The sequence below is a fragment of the Artemia sp. Qi Xiang Cuo genome, chromosome 3, assembly GCF_049724085.1.
Source record: "Artemia sp. Qi Xiang Cuo chromosome 3, ASM4972408v1, whole genome shotgun sequence".
Classification (NCBI taxonomy): Eukaryota; Metazoa; Arthropoda; class Branchiopoda; order Anostraca; family Artemiidae; genus Artemia; species Artemia sp. Qi Xiang Cuo.
Genome location: NC_142796.1, coordinates 74,403,594 through 74,428,855, shown reverse-complemented (window position 1 = coordinate 74,428,855; position 25,262 = coordinate 74,403,594). Strand labels below are relative to the sequence as shown.

Below are 25,262 nucleotides of genomic sequence, written 5' to 3'. Positions count from 1 at the left end.
TTATTATATATTTAAAAAACTAATTTATTATTGTCTGAAATGTTAATGTTTAAATCAGAGGCTACGCTGTCGCGTTGCCTATAGTAAAGGCCATACTGCTCCAATGTTTTATTATTTATTTTTTTTTCAGAGGCACTTCATATGGAAGGGATCGTCATAGAAACTTCACAGAGGGTTAATTTGATTGGAAATCAAAAGTTCTAGTGCCCTTTTTAATAGTCGAAAATGATTGAAGGGCAACTGGCCCCCCCACGCCCATCAGTGTCCCAAACATATCCACTCAAAAGTTTGAGATAGCCATTATGTTCAGCGTAGTTGATTTCCAGATAGAAAATACATTTTTGAGGAGGACACTCCCCCACAACCCTTGGGGCCAGGGTTTTAAGTTATGCCCTGGGAGCATATAAGGTTTTTATGGAAGGTGTTGTTGTAGAAACTTCAAAACAGGCTCATTCGATTGGAAATTAAAAGACTAGTTCCCTTTTTAATAGTCGAAAGTGATTGGAGTGTAAGTAGCAACCCCCTCATCCTCCCCCCCCACGACCATCATTTTCCCAAAGACATCCAATCAGAATTTTGAGATAGCCATTTTGTTCAGGGTAGTTGATTTCCAGATAGAAAATATATTTTTCTGGAGGACTTATTTTTTGCTTATATTCATGAAATTATTTGCAAATACTCATAAAAATATTTACAAATATTCATGAAATTATTGGGAAGTTCGTATTTTTTTTCATCTATAAAATATTTCAGGTGTCATTGATTTTGCGCTACAGTTAATATAACCGGTAAGGAGGCACTTTTTTCGTTACCACTTGACTCTAGCATCCAATATTCAGGATAAAACATTTGACTTTTTATCAAATATTACCTACTAAAAACAAAATGTTAACCAAATTAAAAATTCTTGTTCTTGATGTTGTGGAATCAAAACAAAAGCAAATAACCCAGGATAAATTTGGTCAGATTGAAAATGTTTAACAAAAGAGCATTATGACCAAAGTGTATTATTATTATTATTTTCTGACGAAGACTTTTCATGTACAAGAAGTTGTCGTAAAAGCCATGATAGGAGCTCATTCGAGTGGAAACTGAAAGTTGTAGTACCCATTTTAAAAATAAAAATTGATTGGAAATCACTCAAACTGATTAATTGGAAATCAACCCCCCCCCCGCCCTCATGTCCTTAAGCACATTAAATCATAATTTTGATATTGTCATTTAATGCAACTTCAGAGAGAGCTCATTGTTTTGGAAATCAGTAGTTCTAGTGTCATTTTTAAGAGGCATACATGATCGGAGGGCAATTAGCCGCCCCCTCTCGTTTCCTTTTACCCAATTGTTTCTGATAGGAACTTTGAGATAGTCATTTTGTTAAAAATAAAAGTCCAAAGATCATGTAGCAAGGTCTTCAGGGTTGATACAACCCCCCAAAGACTGGGGATAAGGATTGTAAGTTATGCCCCAAGGACTTACAAAAGTTTTTCTGGATAGGGTGGTCAGTTCAACATTAGAAAAGGTTTTTTTTATTGAAAACTAAAAGTTCTAGTTCTCAAAGGGATAAGAGGGCAACTAGCCCCCCTCTCGAAGCCCTCTTTTCCCAAAAGAATCTTATCAAAGTTTTGAGTTACCAATATTGTTTAAAATAGTTGAAAAAGCACGAAATTTCGAAATGATAAGAAATAACAGGCATCTCAATAGTACTTCTGAAGTAATTAGTGATGTTTGTATAATGCATTACCTATTAATTAAAAACAAAATTCGTGGCCAAACATAAAGACAGCGTATAAAAGGAGTAATTATAGAAACTTTACATTCGATAATATTTTGAATGTTCGAGTGCTCTTTTTCAAAATCAAAAGTAATTCGTGTCTGTTGTTAGTTGAGTCCTGGTTTTTAAGTCATGACATACGATAGAAGTGCTGTTTGACAAAAAACAATGAAAATAAGTAAAAATGCTGGCTCTCATTCTGACTATACCAGTCAAGAAAGAATTCTCGTTGGAAGATGAGCCTTAAGCTCCTAAAAGTAGCTTTATTTTTACTGTTCACATGTCTTTATGACTTTAATGCTTTCATTCTGTTTGGATGAATTAACAGTTTTTTTCCATTCTTGTTATATTTGATGTTAACTATTAACCCTTTGAAAAAGCTTTACTCATCGTCTTTTATCAATAACACAAGGCTTAAAGATGCAACTAGTTTTTGAGATTTCAGAATGGACGTATTTTGGACACATTAATGACAAAATGCGACATATTAGAGACAAAATTTGGCTGAAAATGCAAAATTTTCGGTCGCTCAGGGGACATTTTCACCGAATTGAAATTTCGAAACCCTGATCTTTGTATTGTTTTCATCATCAACCATTTCTGTACCCGCCATTTTGAGTAGCCCAGTGTGAAGGAGTTGGTGAAAGGTATTTTCAGGTCCCTCATCAGGGACCTAAAAATTTCCTGTCTGGTAAACTTTGTTGAATACTGTATATAGGCTAATTAGGTAATTGATTAGTTTCCTCTGATTGACCAGGATGAAGTTATCTCCTGGCTACCATTTCTTGGTTTATCCATCCCTGACCTAAAATTGCATATCATATAGTTCTGAAAATAAAAATTATCCTTGAAAAAACTGCTAACAATTACAGCTCTCCAATGATGCTAAGTTTTTGAATTTTTTTTATGTTTTTGACATTTTACTTAAAAGTAAGAATATAAGCTGGAACTTAAAATTAATGCCTGAAATTCTTTACTTGTAGAATTTTGCAGTCAATATCTACAAAATCATATTATTGAGTAAGGAATAAAGTGAATACACCATTCGATGCCTTTTTTTATGCTTATTAAAAATATTATAAGAATTTCTATTGGACTTTAATTTCAGCCCCCCCCCCTATAGCCTATCGGCTATACCTAACCCTGAATGGGTCGATATAGGGGGTGGGGGAGCTGAAACTCATTTCTGATAGAAATGCTTATTATATTCGTAATCAGCATAAAAAGGCATCAAATGGTGTATTCACTTTTGTCTTAACTCAATAATATGATTTTGTAGATATTGACCAGTTCTACTTTAGCTACTTGTGGCCATCTTGGAAAGGGGTTAGGTTAGGAAACTGAAACTTTCAGGGGTGAATCTACAGGCTAAAGTTTGTCCAGGGAAGGTATTTTGAAGTACATACCTCCACTCCTTCTCCCTCTAGAGGGTCCTGGAATTTGCCTATAGGACTGGTCTGTACCCATTGAAATTTTGACAAAACAAAATTTTACCTTAATTTTCAGTTAGGCTAGGCTATCAGTTTTTTTTCTCTTGCTTTAGCTCTGAATATGCAATTTCAGTTATTTGAGCAGAATTTTAGCCATATCAATGTTTTATTTCCAAAACTTAGGAAATGTAGCCTATTTGTATATCTTTAAAACCTTATAAACTGGGATTAAACAAAGTTGTGAAGCTGAAAATAATTTTGTTGTACTTCATTTAAGCAGAATATCTATTTTGCAAGGTTTCACTTATATAACTCACATATTTTTAAAGGTCAGGACCTTCTAGAGGGAGAAGGAGTGGAGGTAGGTACATCAAAATACATTCCTGGGGACATACTTTAGCCTGTAGACCTATCCCTGAGAGTTTCATTTTCCTAACCTAACCCCTTTCCAAGATATTCAAAAGTAGCTAAAGTAGAATCTTACCAATTAGCTTAGTCTCGGTAAGATAAACTACTATACAGATACATTTTAATTAAGCAATTAATATGTGTAGTTGGTTTTGTTAGGTATTTAATATAGCCTAATGTGTTCTGGGTGGTCTACTTTCCATTATTCTCTGTTGTAGTTTCCATACTTATGTTTCTAAAGTATTAGATTTTCATCATATTTTGGTATATTTCATTATGATTGACCTAACTTCACTTCTTGAGTGTGGTCAGATTACAGACAAGTACCCATACTTTAGTCTATAGATCCATCCCTGAAAGTTTCATTTTCCTAACCTAACCACATTCAAGATGGCAAAAAGTAGCTCATCTAGAATTTCTCATGAGTTTCTCCATTGCTTGATTTTGTGAGCATTAGTTTATGTACTGGTACTAAGTTAAAGCAAGTGACACATGGCAAAATGCATAGCCTAGGAAATAGGCTATGTAATTTGGGCTGTATATTTTGAGCAGTTTGTGTAAATGACCTAAAAATAAAGTGAACTGACCACTCTATGCCCTTTTTATGCCGTTTGTTTATATAATAATTGCTTTTGTTGCAAATTCAATTTTAAACTAACATTTCCAACCTTACCCAAATAAATAGCATGTATTATATATTTCCTATGTTTTTTTTCTTGATTATGCAACTGTCAATTTAATTTACAGATCAACAGAAGAAAAATGTTTTTGATTTTCTATCCAACTTAATTGTGGCAAATCAATGCCTATAGATTATATAACTCTAAAAAAAATGGATTTATAATCAAATAGCCTAGTAAGTTTGAAATTGTTGTTTTAACTTTTCTTTTTTTTTACCCAAAAACTATAGAAAAAATTATTGTTTTCAAGGATTCAAAAAAGGCTTAAAATTTAAATGCAACAAAAAAAATTATTGGAAAGAGCATAAAAAAGGCACCAATTGGTTGGTATGTTCACTTTTTTTTTTGTAGGTCATTTATTTTAACTACTCAATATTTACCATTTAAATAGCAATAAAGGCCCCACTGCCTTTCCATCATAAGGAATAAGTAGAACAATAGGGAAATTTTATATAAGACAGTGGAACACAACTTTAAATGAATATTTTGACCCTATATCCAAGGGCTGTCATCAGCAAAACAAATGAAGAAAAAAACAATATAAAAGAAACTCACATTAAAATTCAATTGTTAAAACAAAAAAAAATACAAAACAGCCCTTGCATCATTACTTCAAGGAAGTAATGATGCACTATTTACCATTTAGGCTGTGTATTTACAAATTTTGAGAGTTGATGGTAAAGTATTGTGGAAATGGCTTCAATATATGTCAACTATAATTCATATATATTTTGAAGTAAGAATTGTGGAAATTTGTAGTTTTCAACTTGATTAAGCTAGGATGAAAGACAATACATCACTTGATGTCTTTTCTTATGCTTTTTTTGAAGTTCAAAATTGTTGCTAGGATAGTTCCATTTTCAGCCCTAAATGGGGCCACAAAATGTAAAACATCCCATAGTAACCAAAAGTTACAAACATGTTTCTAAAAAAAAAATTTTCAAGTGAGATGGAATTGCCATTTGCAGCTGATTCAGGAAGTGTATTTGTTATTTCTATAGTCTTAATAGGTATATGTTAATATGAATATGTATTTGAAGAAATTTGGAAACAGAGCCTCAAATCCCTCAAAAATGACATTACAACAAAACTGATGTCATTTTTCAGGTGTTTTATGGCTCTTTTCCCATAGATTCATGATTACTGCTGGTGATGAAATTGAAGGTAATAATTTTGGCTCTAAATCCATTCCAAAAGCTTTGGTCATCTAACTCTTTTTATTTGTTGAAAATGTTAAAGACCCCATCATCTAGAATTTTTAACAAAAAGAAGTAAGAAATAAGCATTTTATCTGATGCTGTGTTGAAATCAATCAGTTATGTATACCAATCTGTCAATCTAGGATCTAAGTACACACTTCATATGAGATCAAATAATCAATAACACCCATAGAGTCAAAATTTGTTGAAATAAAGTAGCTCTATTTTTGCATGGAAACAATCTAATATTTAACAATTTGCCCTATAAATTTTTTACATAGGGTTTTACTGCCCTTCAAAATGCTCAGGGTTCTCAGTTTTTGACACAGGTTTGATTTATTTCAATGAAAATATTCTAGACTAATATACAAGCAATATAACAAAAACAATTTGAGCCTTTAGATACTTCCAAAAGGTCAAACTATATTGCTCTAATTAATGAAGATACACTTATTAGAAATATTTTGGGTTTTCTGTGATACATTCATGTAGGATATCAGATTGATTATCAGAGATAAATCAATTTTAATGGTTTTCAAGAGGAGTTCTCTAAACATTTTTTGTTTTGTTTTGCCCCAAAATGTCTCTTTGCTCTTGATGGCCCCTCTCCCAATATTCTAGGTCCACTTGTTTGATTCAACCAACAGGAAGAAGGTAATAAAATAAACAAATAAATCTTACCTTTTTCCTAGATAAGGTGAATTGTATCAACCTCTTGGCTTTAATTGGTAATCTTAGATTTGTTGAATTTCACACATTTAGAATCACCATAAAAAAAATGTTCTATGATGTATATATTTTTATTTGAATTTAATTTTTGGAGTTGTGGTTACTAATAGTGCAAGCCATTCTTTACTTAGTTTTTTTTTTTTTTTTTTTTTTTTTTTTTTTTTCTATTTCCCAGACTGTTGGATTAACCACATCACGAAATATTTAAAAAGTGCAGTTAATATTATAGATATTAAAGGTATATTTTTCAAATTCCTTGGCTGGGCCTATCAAAACAACACCTAACATCAAATTTAGTTTTTTTTTTTTTTTTTTTAATTCAGCAATAATGTTGTATAACATTATCTTTCTATAAAGTAAAAAGTTTAAAATTTTGGGATATTACAAGCTATAAAACTTTGAAATCTACTAGTACCTAGTCTTTAGTGGTCAGCAGTCTAATATTTTGGGTAAAGTCTATTTGGATATTCATGCATAGGCTATCTATCAAATTTCAGTGATGTAAGATTGCTAAGTACACTGCAGCCAATTTCCCAAGTTTTTGTAGTTGCCCCTTATTCAACACTATTGGTTCTGTGGTTTAATATACCCTTTTTTGCCTCACTCTTAACTGGGGGTTGTTACTGTTTCTGTTTTTGGCTGAAACAGAAGCAGAGAAGAAAAGGGAACTATGTTTTACTGAAGAACAGGAAACAACCCAAATTTACTAAAAAAAAATGGCCATTCCAACTGATATTTCTGTTTCTTTTTGTTTTTTTTTTAGTTTTATTAGGCTTATGACAGTACAGGCAAACTGTCAAACAGTATGACAAACAGTGAACGTTTACTTATACAGTTTAATAAAAAAAGGCCACATAAATTAAAATTTAGCACTTAAAAACATTTGAAGTTCAAGTGACTTTGCAGTCATTGATGAGCACTGCTTTCACCTAAAGTGCCCAGCAATACTAAATGCACTCTCACTGGATACTAAAGTTGCAGGCATTGCAAGATCCATGCATGTTATTTCACTTACATATAGGAAAGTGTAGAAGTAGTTGGTCCAGAATTCTAGGGAATCAGATTTTTTTTCATCTTAGTCACTTGCTCAAGAAGACTGGAACTCTCTCCTTGTGTGCCCTGATAATATTTGCTGCTCAGTGGGTAGTGCTTATATTGTTGGTATTTTGACTTGAATAGTTCATCCAAAGCCCAAAGATATTGAGAAACTTAGCAAACAAGCTGTCTTTGTGATCTGGAGTTGGTGATGCATCTTGGTTGTTCCCTGCCTTGGTAAGAGTGATGTCAATTGGGAAAGCTGTAGTTTCACTCGTTATGTAAGGGGAACAACGCCTTGGCATTGCTCAATAGAACTGAACGCTAGGAGTTCCTATCTTAATTTTCATAAGTTGGCTATTGTTTTGTGTATTTTTTTAATTACCTTATTTTTTAATGTTTATATACAATTAATTTACTTGACATACATTTTTTTTTGCCTTTCAAACAATGTTTTCTTTAAGCATTGCGACCCATCGAAAACCAGACAAAGAGCATTGAATATTGATTTTTTATTTTTTCAAGAAATGTGATTAAATAAACAATTTTTTCAAAACTAAAAGTAGGAAGTAACCTTGAAATTTAAAACAGTATCAAAACTCTATCCAAAGCAGCATCCAAACTCTTGTTTGTAGAGAAACTGTATGTGTCTTGAACAATTTTAAAAAGAACTAATAAATTAAACTGAAAATTTGACGTATAATGATATTAATTGCTGAAAGCTCATCAGTTGAAAATTTCAATATAATTTTAATGTTTATTTTCAATAGAAATGAAAATTTTGTAATAAAACTGGTTTTCAGTAAAGTGCCATTGACGCAGTAGGTTTTAGACTTTTACAGTGAGAGAAGGAGGTGATACCCGAACTCTTGTTTGTAGTGATTTTTGTTGGTTTCAAGCTTGATTTGCATATTCAATTTAAGTTTCACTCGTTATGTAAGGGGAACAATGCCTTGGCATTGCTCAATAGAACTGAACGCTAGGAGTTCCTATCTTAATTTTCATAAGTTGGCTATTGTTTCATGTATTTTTTTATTTACCTTATTTTTTAATGTTTATATACTATTAATTTACTTGACATACATTTTTTTTTTGCCTTTCAAATAATGTTTTCTTTAAGCATTGCGACACATCGAAAACCAGACAGAGAGCATTGAGATGTTGATTTTTTTTTTTCAAGAAATGTGATTAAATAAACAATTTTTTCAAAACTAAAAGTAGGAAGTAACCTTGAAATTTAAAACAGTATCAAAACTCTATCCAAAGCAGCATCCAAACTCTTGTTTGTAGAGAAACTGTATGTGTCTTGAACAATTTTAAAAAGAACTAATAAATTAAACTGAAAATTTGACGTATAATGATATTAATTGCTGAAAGCTCATCAGTTGAAAATTTCAATATAATTCTAATGTTTATTTTCAATAGAAATGAAAATTTTGTCATAAAACTGGTTTTCAGTAAAGCGCCATTGACGCAGTAGGTTTTAGACTTTTACAGTGAGAGAAGGAGGCGATGCCTGAACTCTTGTTTGTAGTGATTTTTGTTCATTTCAAGCTTGATTTGCATATTCAATTTTAAGTTTCACTCGTTATGTAAGGGGAACAACGCCTTGGCATTGCTCATTAGAACTGAACGCTAGGAGTTCCTATCTTAATTTTCATAAGTTGGCTATTGCTTTGTGTATTTTTTTAATTACCTTGTTTTTTAATGTTTATATACTATTAATTTACTTGACATACATTTTTTTTATTGCCTTTCAAACAATGTTTTCTTTAAGCATTGCGACCCATCTAAAACCAGACAGAGAGCATTGAAATATTGATTTTTTTTGTTTCATGAAATGTGATTAAATAAACAATTTTTTCAAAACTAAAAGCAGGAAGTAACCTTGAAACTTAAAACAAACTGTAATTATTTTGTATGTAAGGGGAACTGTCTCCTCTTCAACTCTTCAACACAATCTCTATGGTGACTTGAAAAGAACTTTAATTTACATTCTGATAAGTTCCCTCCAAATTTTCTAGGACCTTTGATTTGATACGAGCATCTGTTGGAAAAGAAAAACAAAAATGAATAAACATGCATCCGCCATTTTCCTTCTGGAAAACAAATTTGTTTGTTTTCCTCATAATCCTCATAATGTAGATTCCAGCTTGAAACCTCAAGGGTAGGGTTCTCTATAATCTATATCTATATAATCTATATAAAGCAATTTCTGCTAAAATTGCTTGATTTTGCGATCACCCTTAAGAATCAAACAAAAACAAGTAAACATACATCCACAACTTTTCTTCTGGAAAACAAAATATAAAATTCCACATTTTGTAGAGTGGAGGTTGAAGCCTCTACAGTAGAGATCTCTTGTATGATTAAATAAAAAAAACAAGTTTTTTTTTAACTGAAAGCAAGGAACGACGATAAAACTTAAAACGAACAGAAATTATTCCGTATATGAAAGGGGCTGTCCCCTCCTCAACGCCTCACTCTTTACGCTAAAGTTTTTTATTGTTAAAAAAAATATAACTTTGAGAATGTCAAACTTTAGCGTAAAGAGCGAGGCGTTGAGGAGGGGACAGCCCCATTCATATACGGAATAATTTCTGTTCGTTTCAAATTTTGACGTCGCTCCTTACTTTCAGTTAAAAAAACTAGTTTTTTTATTCAATTTTTGAACGTTTTTGAATTAATGCAGGTTTTGATTTTGGCTCACCGTACATGAATAATTAAAACAAAATTTGAATATTAATTTTACTTTTATTTGGTTAAATGGTTTTCTCGAAACATGTTTAATTTTATTTACGAACGTTTTTACTAGTAATAAATATACGTAACTTACGAATTAACTTACGTAACGAACTTCTATATTCATATATTTTTAATACGTATATTAGAGGGTTCACACCTTAGTCAATACATTGCTCTTTAAGCTGAGGTTCGAATTTCGTTCCAATTCTTTAAAAATGAGCCCTTAATCACACAGGCCGTTAATTAGAATAAATAGCACTTGTGAAAGTAATAAAAAATATTTGGCTTAAAGAGCAAGGTATTGACTAGGGGGTAAACCCAATCATATACGTAATATTTTCTGTTCGTTTTAAGTTTTGATGGTGCTCCTTAATTTCATTTGAAAAACTTGTTTTTTTTTATTTAATTTCTTATTTTTTTTTTAAATAATGCTGGTAAACCCGGTACCCCTTCCTAGCAATGCCCCTTCCCCCATGAAAACTTCCTTCATGGAAAGATTCTCCTACATAACCCCCGCCCCACAACCCCTCCCCACTAACCGAATAAAATCCCCCCAGAAAACGTCGGTATGCTTACCAAAAACCAAAACTATATGTTAACATTGTGTAAAGTTCATAACTTTCAGCCCACCCCCAGGGGACTTCGGGGGATTAAGTCATCCTAAAAGACATAGTTATCATATTTTCGACGATGCTGAACAAAATGACCATCTCATAATTTTGATCGGGTGACTTTTGGAAAAAAATGAGCGTGGGAGGGGGCCTAGTTGCCCTCCATTTTTTGGTCACTTAAAAAGGGCACTAGAGCTTTTAATTTCCGTTCCAATGACCCCTCTCACGATATTCTAGGACCACTGGCTCGATACGATCACCCCTGGAAAAAAACAACAAAAGAAACAAATAACGCATCCGTGATCTTTCTTCTGGCAAAAAATGCAAAATTCCACATTTTTGTCGATAGGAGCTTGAAACCTCTGCGGTAGGGTTCTCTGATACGCTGACTATGATGGTGTGATTTTCATTAAGGTTATGTAATTTTTAGAGGGTATTTCCCCTTTTTTTCGAAAATCAGCTAAATTTTCTCAGGCGCGTAACTTTTGATGGGTAGGACCAAACTTTATAAAACTTATATATTTGAAATCAGCATTAAAATCTGATTCTTTTGATGCTTTCGTTTCTTTCAAAAATTTTATTTTGTTCAAATTCTTGAATTTAGGCGGAGGAAATATTGATCAACGTATTCCACTGGAAATTTATTCCTGTCCAAATGTGGAATAAACACCCAGAAGAAACGTCCATAGAAGGTCCTTTAAAAAAAAAACCTTAAATATATGTATTTGTTTTTGAGGGAAAAATATTATTTAAAGAAAATAGTAACAGGTTATTTTCGCTTGAAAACATTGATGTCCGTGTTTATGAATCAGTGCATTATTTTTTTTTATTTATGGACTCGATTCCCCATCGAAGGGGATTATCGGGGGGTAGGGGGTTTCCGCAGGGGGGGGGGGAAGTAACTTTACATCAAGGGAGAGTTTTTCATGGGGGAATTTTGTAAATACTTTTAATTTTAAAAATACGATGGTTATTAATACGCGGGGAAGAATTTTCCGTAGAGGTTCGAGTTCCCGCTTAGAGGACATTTCCTCGGATTTCTGTATTTTTAGATCAAAGCAAATCGTGACGGGTTAATTAGTATCTAATAAAAGTATATACAGTAGTTTCTTCGCAAGTTTAAATATTCCAATAGATAGTACGTCATAGTGTATCCTAAACATTATGACAGGTATAGATATACTAAATTAGAAAGATGACACTTTTCTTCGAAGTATTACTTGCCTTCGACTGCAAACCTGATTGATCTAAAATCTAACCTCCGATCTCTCAAGACCATCATCCGAGGATGGTTTAGAGGAAAGTTACTTAAAATTACCTTTTTTTTCTTTATGGTTTATTTGTATATAGCTTTATATATATATATATATATATATATATATATATATATATATATATATATATATATATATATATATATATATTTGTCGTTCTTGATTTATTCGTAGAAAGTTTTCTGTATTTTTAGCACTAAAAATTTAACTTCATGTTCCGTAGTTTCAAATTGTGCAGTAGTAAGTCTTAATTTACTGGTGTATCTCGAAACCTTGAAAAAAAAACTAAGAAAGAAACCGGCTAGTTCTCGAGTTTTACGCAGCGTAAACTTGAGTGATTTGCTCATAATACTAAGTGCTAAAGCTCCATTCCTTTACGGAAATTGAAAAATAGAAATCAAATAAAATTCTCAAATTTGGAATGCCTTATTCTCCACAGGGGGGGGGGGTATGTTACTCTGGAATTACGACCCCATGGTGGGAGATGAAGAAGATACTTACAATGCTTATAATTATTGGCGGCGTAATAGCGCTGCCTAAGTAAAGAGCGATGTGGGCAACAATGTATTATATATATATATATATATATATATATATATATATATATATATATATATATATATATATATAAATATATAATTTACTTTTATTTGCGTTATAAATAATATTTTAGCGAATTCATAACGTCCAAGAACCATAAAACAGCGTTTCTAAGCTCCTATATTCAGTCAAAAAACGTTTTATTTTAAATGAGAAGGGTTGTATCAACTCCCCTCCCGTCCTCATCATATATTTAGGCATAGCTGCAATGACGGGAGGGCTGACGTATTATTTCTTGTTTTAACCTCTTCCGATAGGAATTTATTAGCAATAAGTTTGTTCTAACCCCCTTCCTCAATACCTTTCTCATTATGCTAAAGTTTGACTGTTTGTCCCAACTTCGTTCGACCGACTCCTAAAACACAAGGGTCATTTAATTAGAATAAAAGTTTTTTTTTAAGTGTTAAAAAAAAACTTAAGCGTAAAGAGCTATGTATTGAGGAGAGGGCAACCCCTTCCTATTTTTGAGTTTTAATGTTGCTCTTTACTTTCAGTTGAAAAAACTTATCACATAAACATTCCACATAATTTAAGTCTGGGAGTCTTATCTTCTCTTTAACACCACGTTTTCCTCATCACCTCTGTTGTGCGCCTTAGAACAAAATATCAATTAAAATCACCCATACAAATTGCGATCAAGCATAACCCATGCTTGATTGCAATTTTTATGGGTGATTTTAATTGGTATTTTGTTCTAAGGCGATAAAATTTACTTATGTCTATCCACTTTTTTTATACAAACAGGAGGTCTATGCCTGCTAGCTTCAACAAAGGCAAATGCAATTTGGCGACCAGGGATTCTTAAGTAGGTCAAATGAACCTTTAGTATGAATAAGTAATTTATAAAAAATGTATGTCAATTTAAATATTAAATAAAAGTCTTTTATAAAACACACAAGGAAAATGAATAAAGAATAGTACTCTTTTAAACCCATTGAATGAAGTATCATAATTATAGGTCACCCTTAAGATAGAAATGAACAAAGCTTCAAATATGAATCTGTTTTATTAAAACAGACAGAAGGGGCAAACCTCCAAGCTTTGACAAGTTCAATTTCACTTTTGGGCTCCTTCCTTTTCTGAATAAAATTGAACCACAGTAATAAAAAGGAGGTAAGATTACTTGATAATAAGTTGATGTTTGTGTTTCTTCCAGGGAGATTGGTCAAAGGATGCAAGACAGCTTCCTAAGACAACAGATGTTAGTATTAAGGAGTACTACAAGCAGTCTAACTCAGCTGCAAGGCAGTTCAATCGTAGTTTTTCATTCCTAGTTGAGCAGTATATTGATTTGGAAACGGTATATGTGAAACCAGTTGAAGCAATTTTTGGCAACCCTGGCACTTTAATAAAGGCATGCTGCTGCAGAAGTTACAAGAAAAAACAAAAGCCCCATTCTCTTGAAGTGCTAGTTGGAAGCAAAGGGTGAATTTCAGATTGCTTTTCCACATGTGTAGCTGGACTCGTATTTTGCAACCACCTTGTTGCATTAATGAAGATGTTGCAGCAGTTACAGAGTTTTAATTACAAAGAGATCACACCTGAACTCACTTGTACTGAAATTCCCCAACAGTGGAGCTACATGAGAAAGTGTGACATGGTTCCACAAAAGGTTTTCGACATAGACATAAGAAGAGTGCAAGAGGGAGGCGTTAATCAGATAAAGACAGGTAGTTGTCATTTTACAGTCATAATCATAGGTTTTTAAACAGTAAGATAAACACTATGTCACCTTGTAAATCAAACTAGTAAAGTAAGGCACAAACAAGTTGCACTTCCTACAGGTGCGGAAATTTGGAGGCAGAACAACTTCTTTTGGAGTTGTCAGGGGGTAGGGGAGACCACCCCACTTGCTTGTGAATTTGTTCATTTATTGGATCTGAAGTAGAATGTCAAGTAAAAATTACAGGCTCTACAGATCAAATTTAGCATTCATAGGTATTCAAGAAGATCCCCTTGCTGTAACTTTCTTACAATGTATTTCCAAGGCTAAACAATAGAATCCAATCATAAAGTCCATCTCTACTTTTTTATGCTAGCAGTACTCTTAACACTAACTTTGGCTCAGTTTGCAGTATAACCCAGCCCCACTTAGATAGGCTTTAAAAACTCGCCCTGAAACAGCCTCTTGTATTTTCATTGTTCTACAAAAGACAAATTAAGCAAAGTTGCCTTTGGTTATACTAGCAGAAAAAAAGCCTTCGTCATGGATTGACACCTAGCCCAGATTTGCCACCCCGAGTTCACCATGAGTAGACGTGGCAAACCTAAACTCTTTTTATGGCGAACCTCAATGAAGTTGTGTGTTTCAATGTATGTCTTCACTGTGACCATTGTAGAGGAGACTGCAAGCTTTTCACAACTTTAGCCTTTCTTTTGGTGGAGTGGGACATTTCGAAAGGTTTAAAAACAAACGATTAAAACTGTATTTGTCCTTATTTATTTTTTTTTTGCTAAACTAAATATCTTATCAACTTCCGTCTTCTCATCAACTGTTTCCATGGAGAAAGTATCACCACTAGATGTTGCGTTGATTTGCCCAAAATAAGAATTTCCGTACCAATAGAAACAGAAATATCTGTAACTGGTGAATTTAGGCTGCTGTAAATCAGAGCTGGTCTCCCCTAACGCGTTTCTATAATTGTAGTTACACAATATCCGTTTGCCGAACTTCGTCGCAATGTCATGCCTTCACGCTGATAGGTTGTTCAGTTCCTGACCATAGTTCTCAACATTCTTCTCTTAATTATTGATAATTCTAGTTTATTGACCCTTTTCAATTCTTTTGTCTAGGTAGTGTTGTTTTGACAAAGCGCCACAGTCTGAACAGAGATGGTTTAGAATAGATATGAAATTATTTAAGTAATATAAGTAGATAATAGGTCACATCCAAATTTTTTGTTTTGACGTTTGACAGAACCCCATGATCCACAGCCTTTTGGTTTGGTTGGTTGTTTGGTTTTGTTCTATACAACGTCTTTTATTTGCATACATACCTATTGCTAAATATCAAATCATTATTTTCCGTGAAGTCCAAACTCTCAAAACCAACGTAGCGTCAGTTTAAACCTTTCAGGAAGGCGTCCACGCGAAACCTTCAGCGAACACAAGGGAGATCTCTCCTTGCCATGACTGGTTTTAGAGTGTTTAGTGTGACAAGCAGATTTCGCTGTTGAATTGGGATTTATGTAAGGAATTGATGCTGAGAATATTGGAAATGCTGCGACAGGTGCTTTAAGTACTTGGCGCCGCGAATCTAGGAATACAACAAAAAACCAATGTGGGTGCGATGTCGATTTGACTCTAGAAACCTAAGTGTGATAAGCAGTGGCGTAGCTCACTGATTTCCAGGGAGGGACAAAGGTCTATAGTGGGCCGATAAAACGCACCCACCTTTCTCATTCATTACCGATCTTCAGGCAGACATTTCATTTTTTGCCACGAAGTCCCGAAAATTTAGAAATGTATTAATAAACAGTGTATTATTCCTAATATTTGCCTATTAATACCGATTTTAGAGAAATAAACACCCATAAAATTAATGTTGTATTGCAAAGGATCTAAGTTATTTAAAAAACGAGAATTAGGAAATGTCTTCTTGTTTATTTGCAGACACAAGAACTAAATGAATGTCAGAGACAGTATTTTCTGATGCAAAGCGCCGGAAAATTACGGGACCTCCCACTGGAGTGTAGTGATACCTTGCAATTTTTTTATTTTCACCCCCGTGTAGGTTGTTACAACAAATTCGGTGACTCATACAATTTTCGATTTTATGGCATTTCTGACAAACCTCGCCAGATTTGGGGGGGGGGGTCGCTCCTGTCGGCCCTCAACCCCTAATATAGCCAACCCAAGGGGTACTAGTAAATATTTTAAAATACAGTTGTTAGCTTGTGGAATTCCCTCAGTGAAAAAAGAGTGACATCTACCAGCATAGAGGTGTTCAAGTCATCAGTGGATAGGGAGTAGCTTAATAAACCATGGACCACCGCTTGGAACCCTACTGGACTAACTATCGATCATCACTGAAGCTGGTGGAAACATGATTCGTTCTGTTGCTAGGAAGTGTGATTTGAGGTAATCTTAAAGTAAATAAACTTGTAGGAATTGATCCAGAGACTTTATGATCCCCCCAGGAAGGTACCTTTCTCCACTGCCTCACCTTTAAAGGGAACTCCCATTTGGTAACCTTTTCCCGTTTTGTGTCTTAATGTTAAAAGCACTGAGACATATATCTTATGCTCAAATGAGGCATAAAGAAAAATATTTTGAGCCTTATAACTTTGTTCAGTCCTGATTTAGCCATAAGGTTTAAATATGTTTCTTAAGTCTAAGAAAAAACTCTTCATATGGTTTAAAATTTGAGTGAAACAATAGGAATTATGTTCTATAAAACTACAGCTGATGCAAAGATATTAAAAAACAAAATTAAGGGAAAACTTTTTTTTATCAAAATTTAGATAGGCATAGATCTGTCTTTCATGCAATCCTCTAAGCCCTAAAAAGAAGGAAAAGGTAGAACTAGTAGCTTGATAACATCTTTCCAGGATATGTATTAAAGCAACCATTTAAGCAGTAAAGAGCAACCATTTGATCATAGAAGTAAACTTGTTATTTGTAAGATAAACATGATTACATGAAGAAAACTTGTGTTTATTATGGGGCAATCTGAGAAGAGCTGGAAGGTGTAATCTGGTTACTTCTACTTCAAGTGGATGTCAACCAACAAGGGGTGAGCTACTTACACTCCAGGAAAAGCACACATCAGTCAAACTTGTGCCAAAGTCCAAAACACCACTTTTCATGACCTGCCAAATATGCAAGGAATAGGAAAGGGCAATGCTGGAAAAAGTACAATGAAGGAGGGAAAGAGGAATATTGTCAAAAATTTGCAAAAGCTCAAAACAAACGGATAAATTTACCTAAAGAACATTATGCACATTTGAGTCTGAGCTAGCTGATGACAGTAAGAAAGCCCAAAGAAGTTCTGGAAATACATATCCAGTTAAGACCATAGCAGATAATAAGTAAAAACACTGCATGGATGATGGCAGGGATGTAAATAGCTTGAAGGATATTGCTAAACATTTCAACAAATAATTTGCACTGGTTTTTAACACCAAACCAGATGGTATTCTTCCTTTGACATCCTTGAGCCAATACCACCTATTCAACATATTTTACCTGTTGTCCAAAAGCAACTTGAAGTGCTAAACATCAACAAGTCCACTAGTTCTGATAGCTTGCATCCAAGACTACTGAAGGAGCTTGCCAAAGAAATTGCAATACCACTGTGTAATATATTTGAACTGTTGCTTGACTCAAGAAAGGTACCCTTAGACTGGAAGCTGACCCATCAGTATTACTTCAGAAGTGGCTGAAACTTTTGAGTGGATTGTGAATGTTAACATTCTGACTTACCTCCTCACCAACAATATTCTGTCCCATGGCCAGTATGGCTTTCAGCCAAGGAAATTGGTTGAGACTAATCTCATCAAGTCATACAACATCATAAAATGACACCTGGATAAAGGAATCCCTGTGAACTTGATTTAATTGGACCTTGCTAAGCCCTTCAACAAGGTGCCTCACGACCACCTCAAATTGTAACTCGTGGCAGCAGGTACCCTCACAAACATAGTTCATTGGGCTGTGGACTTTCTGAAAGTTTTGACTCAGCAGGTTTGACTCTTCTCTGCTAATGGTGAGAAGGTTTTTGCTAGAGAATTTGATTGTCAAAGAAGAGTCCTCCAAGGCACTGTTATGGGTCCTACTATATTTCTCATATATGTCATTGATACAATGAATGGAATAAAAAACAAAATTACTTTCTATGCTGATGATGCCAAGCTGTTTCGACTTGAAAATCAGTGAAGTTTGCAGTGTGATTTTCTTAAAAGACAAACATGGACACAAGTTAGGCTACTTGAGTTCAACATATCAAAGTACAGTGTCCTTGATTTTGATAACAGCAACCTCTGTCACAAGTAAAACATGTCTTATCCCAATTCACTGTCAAACTCAGTACTTAAGACAAGTCCCAAAGAAAGAGATCTGGGAGTACTTATAAAGGGACAACTTAAGCTCAAAGGCCACTGGCAACAAGCAGTGTCAAGAGCAAACTAAGCCTCAATCTCCTCAAATGCATCATAACCAGCCATTTTTGCAAAGTCTTTTTAAGGCTATAATCAGTCCTGTTTTTGATTTCAGTGCGTGTGTCACCTCCCCTTCTTATAAGAAGCATACAAGCCTACTTGACGGAGGTCAAAGGCTTAACACAAAGTGCATAGCTGGACCTTATGATCTCCCTTACAAGAAGAGACTGGAGTGCTTGCAGCTGCGAACACTTGTTTTCAGATGCTACCATGGTAACATGATGCTGGCCTGGAAGTATAATGCACAACCAAATAACACCCTTTCTACCAAACATTCAAGCCAGCAACATACAAGAGGTTTGAATGTTGCTTAATACAACATACACAGCAGATTGTCAATGATTGGAATAACCTTCAAGCTTAAACAGTGATTGTACCCGCAGCTGCATCTTTTAAATCCAGACTTGACAAGGAATAGATTCATAAGCCATTGGATTATGAGTGGGGCTGTCTGTCCCATTTAATTACCAATTGATGCCAACCTCATCATATGATGTCTTGCTGGGAGGCTGATGCTGCTTCTTATGTCCAACCATCTTGTATACTCTATCCAAAGTGGCTGTGGTCTGGTGGTGTCAGCTTTGAACCATCGGAGAATGGCCATGCCTACTTTGTTGTCATAATTACCGAGTGGGCCTAAATTGCATCTCTCCATCAGACCTCTCTTACAGCATGTCAGTGGGACCTAATAGAATTTCTGAATTTTTAGGCCATTAGATAATAGTAGGAGAAAAATAAGTTTTGACCAGGAAAAAATTGATACAGAAATGGTTTCTTCACCATCCGGACCGGAAAAAAAGGCTTAACAACATATCAAAAATCTAAATCTCTAGCTCGATGCGAAATCGTTTTTTTTTTAATTTTTTTTTTTTTATTTTATAAAAAACCGAGAAAAAAAAAATTAAAAACGTAAAATGTAATTTTTTAAACATATTTTTATATAAGCTTATGGCTCTATATTAATTTCTGATACTCATTTCGTTACCTGACCAAAAGAAAAATATTTATCAGCAAAAAAAAAAAAAAATGGGGAAAAAAACTTACCAGCGTTTATCAAGGTCTACTACGGAATAAGTTTGTCGTTCTTGTAGTCTATTTGGCTATGTAAACGAAAGGCTTAGAAAAAAAAGGCTAAACAACAATAAACAGGAATGACGAAACACCTCAGCGCCAAACACCATGAGACAAGGTAGGTTATAACTTAATGTGTTCAGAGAAAAGCTTTTATCTTATTTTTCAAATATATAAAATTGTACATCATCAAAATGTAGGAACTAGATTTTTCATCGTCACATTTAACTGTTATTCTTCTTCACTAATTTCTTCTTCTTGAAACTTCGAATTGTTGCACGAGCTTCCCTTACAGGTACGTCAGGCTATAGTACACTCAAGTCCGTTTTTCTTACAGATACACTTTTCACTATCACAGCCGTCAATATGACACGAGCATTTGATAATTTTCAGCAGCTGAGACGGAGCGGCAGGGAGATCTGTATTTATTGGCGCAAAAACTTCGTTATCCTGCAGTTTTCATCTCAGTCGTAAAGGGTCTACTGGGTTCCCGAGCCAGATTTGAACTTGGCAGGAGACACGTAGCGAGTGGTACTTCGCTGCTGCCTGAGTCGGTGGCAGTTCTTGTGGATGCACGAAAGTGGTGGCAGTGCTCACTTTTCTGTGAAAGATTAGCTTTCTGGCAGTGTCCAGGTTCGAAACATCAGGGCAACTGTACAGTATCAACAATGCTCGCTCTCCTGCTGCCACAATATCGTCAAGCGATGCGAGCTTGTCGCCAAATATAGCAGCGCTGTCCCTGAAACTCTTGTTGCAAAGTAGCAGCTGAACGGCTTTGCCCTTTCCTATTCCGTAAAAGTGAGAGGTTGTGTCACAACCCAGCACGGCATGACAGAACGGTATCAGATTGCTGACATCTGTTCCTAGCTTCTGCTTCATCTCACTAATAGCCCAAGCTTAACTATTACCGCCAAGCTTAGCTTCAGGTGAGAAATATAAACGCCCGGAACGCGAATCTGATCGACTGATCAGAAGAACCAAGATGTCAGTATCATCAGCAACCACGATTGTGTCTGTAAGACTAGCAGCTTCTACGGCTTTTTCTACAATCAGAACGTCGGCGTCTCCTTCCGAGTAGAAAATTCAGAAACCAACGGCTTCCAAATGGTTGCCGAGCAGCTTCAGGAAACGTCCTTTGTTTGTCTTACATGAAAGAAACTCTTCTTTCTTCATGCAGAGGGTCATCTCTTCGGTGAAAAAGACTTGGCGGCCAACCATCCTTGCTCGACGTAAATGGGTAGCATCTTTGATTGCTGGACCACCCTCATATCCGTCAAACACAACGATCGCACTAGGGTACCTTGCTTGTACGTAATGGACCTATGAAGCAAAGATGACCTTGAAGGTTGACCCTACCTTCCATGGAACTCGATGTAGAAGAGAACCACCATCCAAGACGATATTACACGCAGAAGCAGGTCTTGAGGGTGACTGAGTCTCAATCCCGCCTGAAAGATCGCTTTTGCAAGCTCTGGCTTATTTGCTTTTCTCATAAGGCCTTCGCTTTCGAAAAGAGAAGGAGGAATCGTACAAAGTTCGTTCTTGAAGTATTCTTCTCCGAGGTCAGTTCGTTGGGCTACTATTATAAACCACTGGAAAAGGAGTGCCGGATCTATGTGCGCTACCACAGAGGACCCCGCCTTTTTGGCATTCATTAGGGTCACTTGGTCTTTTTTCTTGAAGACTTGCTCCTTCAAGGTTTTTCCCGTCATCTTACTTAGAATCAACTTTCCAGCCACATTGGCCTCGTCAACATTAACATCTTGAGAAGAAGTTATGCCGTTGGCAATGTTTCTAAGCTGATTGTCAGCTCTGAACGGAGAAGATTCTCCGAAGTATCCGACGAGCTTTTGGGTATGGTCGAAGTCACGCTCCTTTCTAATGGAACTCATGTCGCGGTGCTGCTCACTTGTTGAGTAACCAATTTTTGTCAAATTTTGTATCATGAGGTTGATCTCCAGGCATGCTGGTCTTGACAGAACCCAAATGGCTCTCTGCTGTTCTGTCATCCCACCTCCAGTTGTAAGACCGCCCGATGTTTCCAGACTTCTCATATACTCCTGCTCGATGACAAGATCTGCCGAGAGCCTAGCCCAGCGTCGCTCTGATCTTCTAATGGTGTGACCTCCCTGTTCAAATGCTTCACTAGTTTGAAGCTTAGCCATCTCTTGCTGGTATATCCAGACCGACTTGACATAGAGGTTATGTCCAGATGCTGCTAGAAACGGAAGCATCTCTACTGGAGATTGTAGGTGCAAATCCCACAGGCCTAGTCTCTCGGCACGTATGAACTTAAGTAGTATCACAACCATGTCAAGATACTGAAACCAGAGCTTCGCATTTCTCTGAGTCAGCAGGTCTTGGCGTCTCTGCTTGAGAAAGTTTTCAAGTTGCTTGAGCTGGGGATCATGACTGAGATCTTCGGGTGGGAGGTATCCATCCAGTACGTTAGCAAAGACAGTAGGTATGTCTAGAGACGTCAACGTCGCTTGCTCTTCTTCGAGGAGATGAGCATATATGGCTGAGCTCACGAGAATGTGAGATTGAACAGCTCTAGAAATCGCTTTTCCAGAAAGAATGTGCGGCACTGCACCAGTCGCGTATACCAATTCCAGAACCTCTTTCAGACCAGAACCTTGCATGAGGTGTCCTATGCATCCGACGAAACTCATCATCAAATGAAAACCGCCTAACTTGAGAACAATACTACTCAGCTCATTCGTCGTATCGGACTTGAGGATCTTCATAGACTTCCACCAGAGTGGCTGGTCAAATGTGAGAACGGGTGTGAATCCGTAGGTTCTGCCTTGCGAAGCTACAAAGCGCAAGGTTGAGTAAAGGCAGGATTCGTTGCTAGACGGGAGGTCAATCATGGGCAAAACAAGACGCTTGCCTTGCTGCGAAGGTTTCCCGTATCATGATGTATTTGGTTAGAGAAAACTGACTGCATGATTCCATTCCAGCTCGGCCTTGGGACATTCAGGAACCCGGTAGCTAACCAGAGCTGATCGAATGAGGCATGCGGGTCGTTGACATTTTTGCCAGGGATCTTCTCATATTGCACCTTCGAAAGCACTGTCTCACTTAAGCGGTAAGGGTAGATGGGAATTTTTCCTTTTTGGGCTACTTCATCTAATGAAACTTCAACTCTCGGAATGGGCGATCGGCTGTTAATGAGAGGAGGCGTGACTGTTGCTAGCAGAGCCATCCCATGGAAAGTGTTTCTTCCGTCCATTGTGCAAACATCTTGATCTGCATTGTCAGCTACATGCTGCACAGTATGTGCGGAGGTAATTCCTGCAAGGCTAGATTCATCACGGACTGATGCACAACGTTTCGATTTCTGGACTTCAGCATAGGAGGAGCAGATTCCATGGCTGTGTAAAGTGTCAATAAGAAATCTGGACTTGAAATGGTGATCCAGTTGCACTGCTAAGCCTAGTTGCAGTGGACGAATGAGGGCACGCGGGCGAGCTGTTTGAACGATGGAATTGCCAATGGCAAGCACTTTGAAGGAAATATCGGTTCCAACGAATATTTCATCTAAGAACACCATTAGGCTGTCAGGTAGAGAGCCTTCTAGCTGTTCTCCAGAAGAAATCTGCTTTGCGGTCATATATGATTCCTTCTGTGCTGGCAGTCCTTTGATATCACTTTTGATAATCTTTGCTGCTGCTCTAATAAGCTTGATTTTCTCACTCTCTTCGTTTTTGGTTTTGTCCAAGTAATAAAAATTCTGGAGTATCGCTGATACTTTTTCTTTGAATGTCACCACGTCAGCCTTACCGTCAATAGTTGCAAATACTAGCTGGTCACTGAAATATTCCAGAAGCTTGCTCTTCAAGTACTTGTTAGAGTACGGTTCAAGGTCTGTCTCATTCAAAAGCTCTCCCATTTTAACAACAAGTTCACTGACTGTATACTGTTCTTCGTCATTTTCTTCGAAAAAAGTAGCCAGCTTCAAAAACGCCTGATATCTTTCATCGTGACCTGGCCTCCCCCTTCTTGGACGTTTTTTATCTGGCTCAGTATCTTCGAGTATTCCAAAAGTTCTTGCGTCGCAAATCTGGCTGGAAGGCTCTTATTTAATCGAAACATAGAAGAACAGGCTGTGTGATAAATGGCGTCAACTGCATGCTGGTCTGACACCGCACATATTCGGTGGAAAACGTTATTTGACCAATCATCATCACGGCATTTGCACACTGCCTTTATGCTCTCTTCAAAGTCTTTAGTCCGAACTTTGTACCACTCGTGTTCTTTTCTGTTAGTAGTGTTGAGATTTATCCTTGTAGTGCAGAAAAAGCAACGCTGTTGGAAGTTGAAACTTGGGGGCCGTGATCGGAGTACCGCTTTTTCTGCGTCTGTCTTTTCTTGCAAGGTTCGTCGTCTCTCATTCTCAATTTTCGACAGGTATATTTTGTTTGTGAAAGTCTTTCTGCAAGCAAGTTGGTTCCCTGCCTCGACAGAGATGCTGGTACCTCTCGTTTTGCTTGCTTCATTGATTGCCGTAGCTCCTTTTTCTGCCAGTACCGACGATTCTGAGGTGTCTATTGAACATTCACAAAGGGGACATAAAACTGCGGTCTCAGCCATCTAAAAAAGAGAACTGGGAATAAGTGAGTATAAGTAGTATAAGTATAAGTAATATAAGTAATAAGTGAGTATAAGTATGGGAATAAGTAGAGCTGTCGGTGAATGTTACAACAAAAACCCTGACTCTGAACCGAAAAATCTGTAGCTAAACCCTCCCCAGTTCAGATAGGTTACTAAAATAAATGAACTGTCAATCTTATTGAGAGCCGGCGTCGAATATCATGGGTGCTTTAAGGATTCTTGACCAGGCAAATCTGACAGTCACATCCGCGAAAGGGACCGGCGATAGTCGATAGTACTCTCGCTTCCACTAGAGAAATAGCTTTTTCGTTCCGCCTAGCGGTGTTGACCGTGCTGCACTCTAGCGACTTGTTTGCTGTACTTAAGTTTTCTTCAGACAGATGGCGCTGATAAAATATGTGTCAGAAAAGAGAGGTAGGACGGTTCCTTCCTCCGATTCCTCTCCGCTTCCTAGTAGTTAAGTTACAAAAGCATCGGCAAGAAAAACAAACAAAAACGCACCTGTGTTAAATCTCTGCTCGGACTCCAAAATACTTTCCATCTGAGGATTTTTTTTGCAGATAAGTGGCTCTACAAGGCTCAGCAGACTGAAGCAACTTTGAAAAGAGTGGAAGATCGAGGCATGGTGTAACAGAAAGTGAATATCAGAAGGGACTTTCCAGCTGGTTGAAAATGTCACCAATCAAGCTCGGTAGGAAAAGAAATGGATTCGGAACGCCGGTAGGCTATTTGTTCAGATGAGGAAAAATGGACCAAAAATTCGTGCTCCTCTTCGAAAAATACCGCGTGATCGTGTCTCGCTTGATTTTTTTTTTTTTTTAATTCATACAAAAATAAAAATAAAAAATAATTAAATGATTAAACGTGATGTTTCTGTCTAATAAAAGAGCACAAAAACAATCGTTTCTTAAAAGGGAAACCATCATTAAACTAC

General features: G+C 36.2%; 1 protein-coding gene across 1 annotated transcript in view; it reads left to right on the top strand.

The window, feature by feature from the left end:
- Positions 1-2,377: 2,377 nt before the first annotated feature.
- Positions 2,378-25,262, top strand: part of LOC148954516 (uncharacterized) — a 118,093-nt gene continuing 95,208 nt past the window's right edge. The window contains exon 1 of the mRNA XM_089087129.1: positions 2,378-2,462. The gene's annotated coding sequence lies outside the window, so the exon portion shown is untranslated. The remainder of the gene's footprint in view (positions 2,463-25,262) is intronic.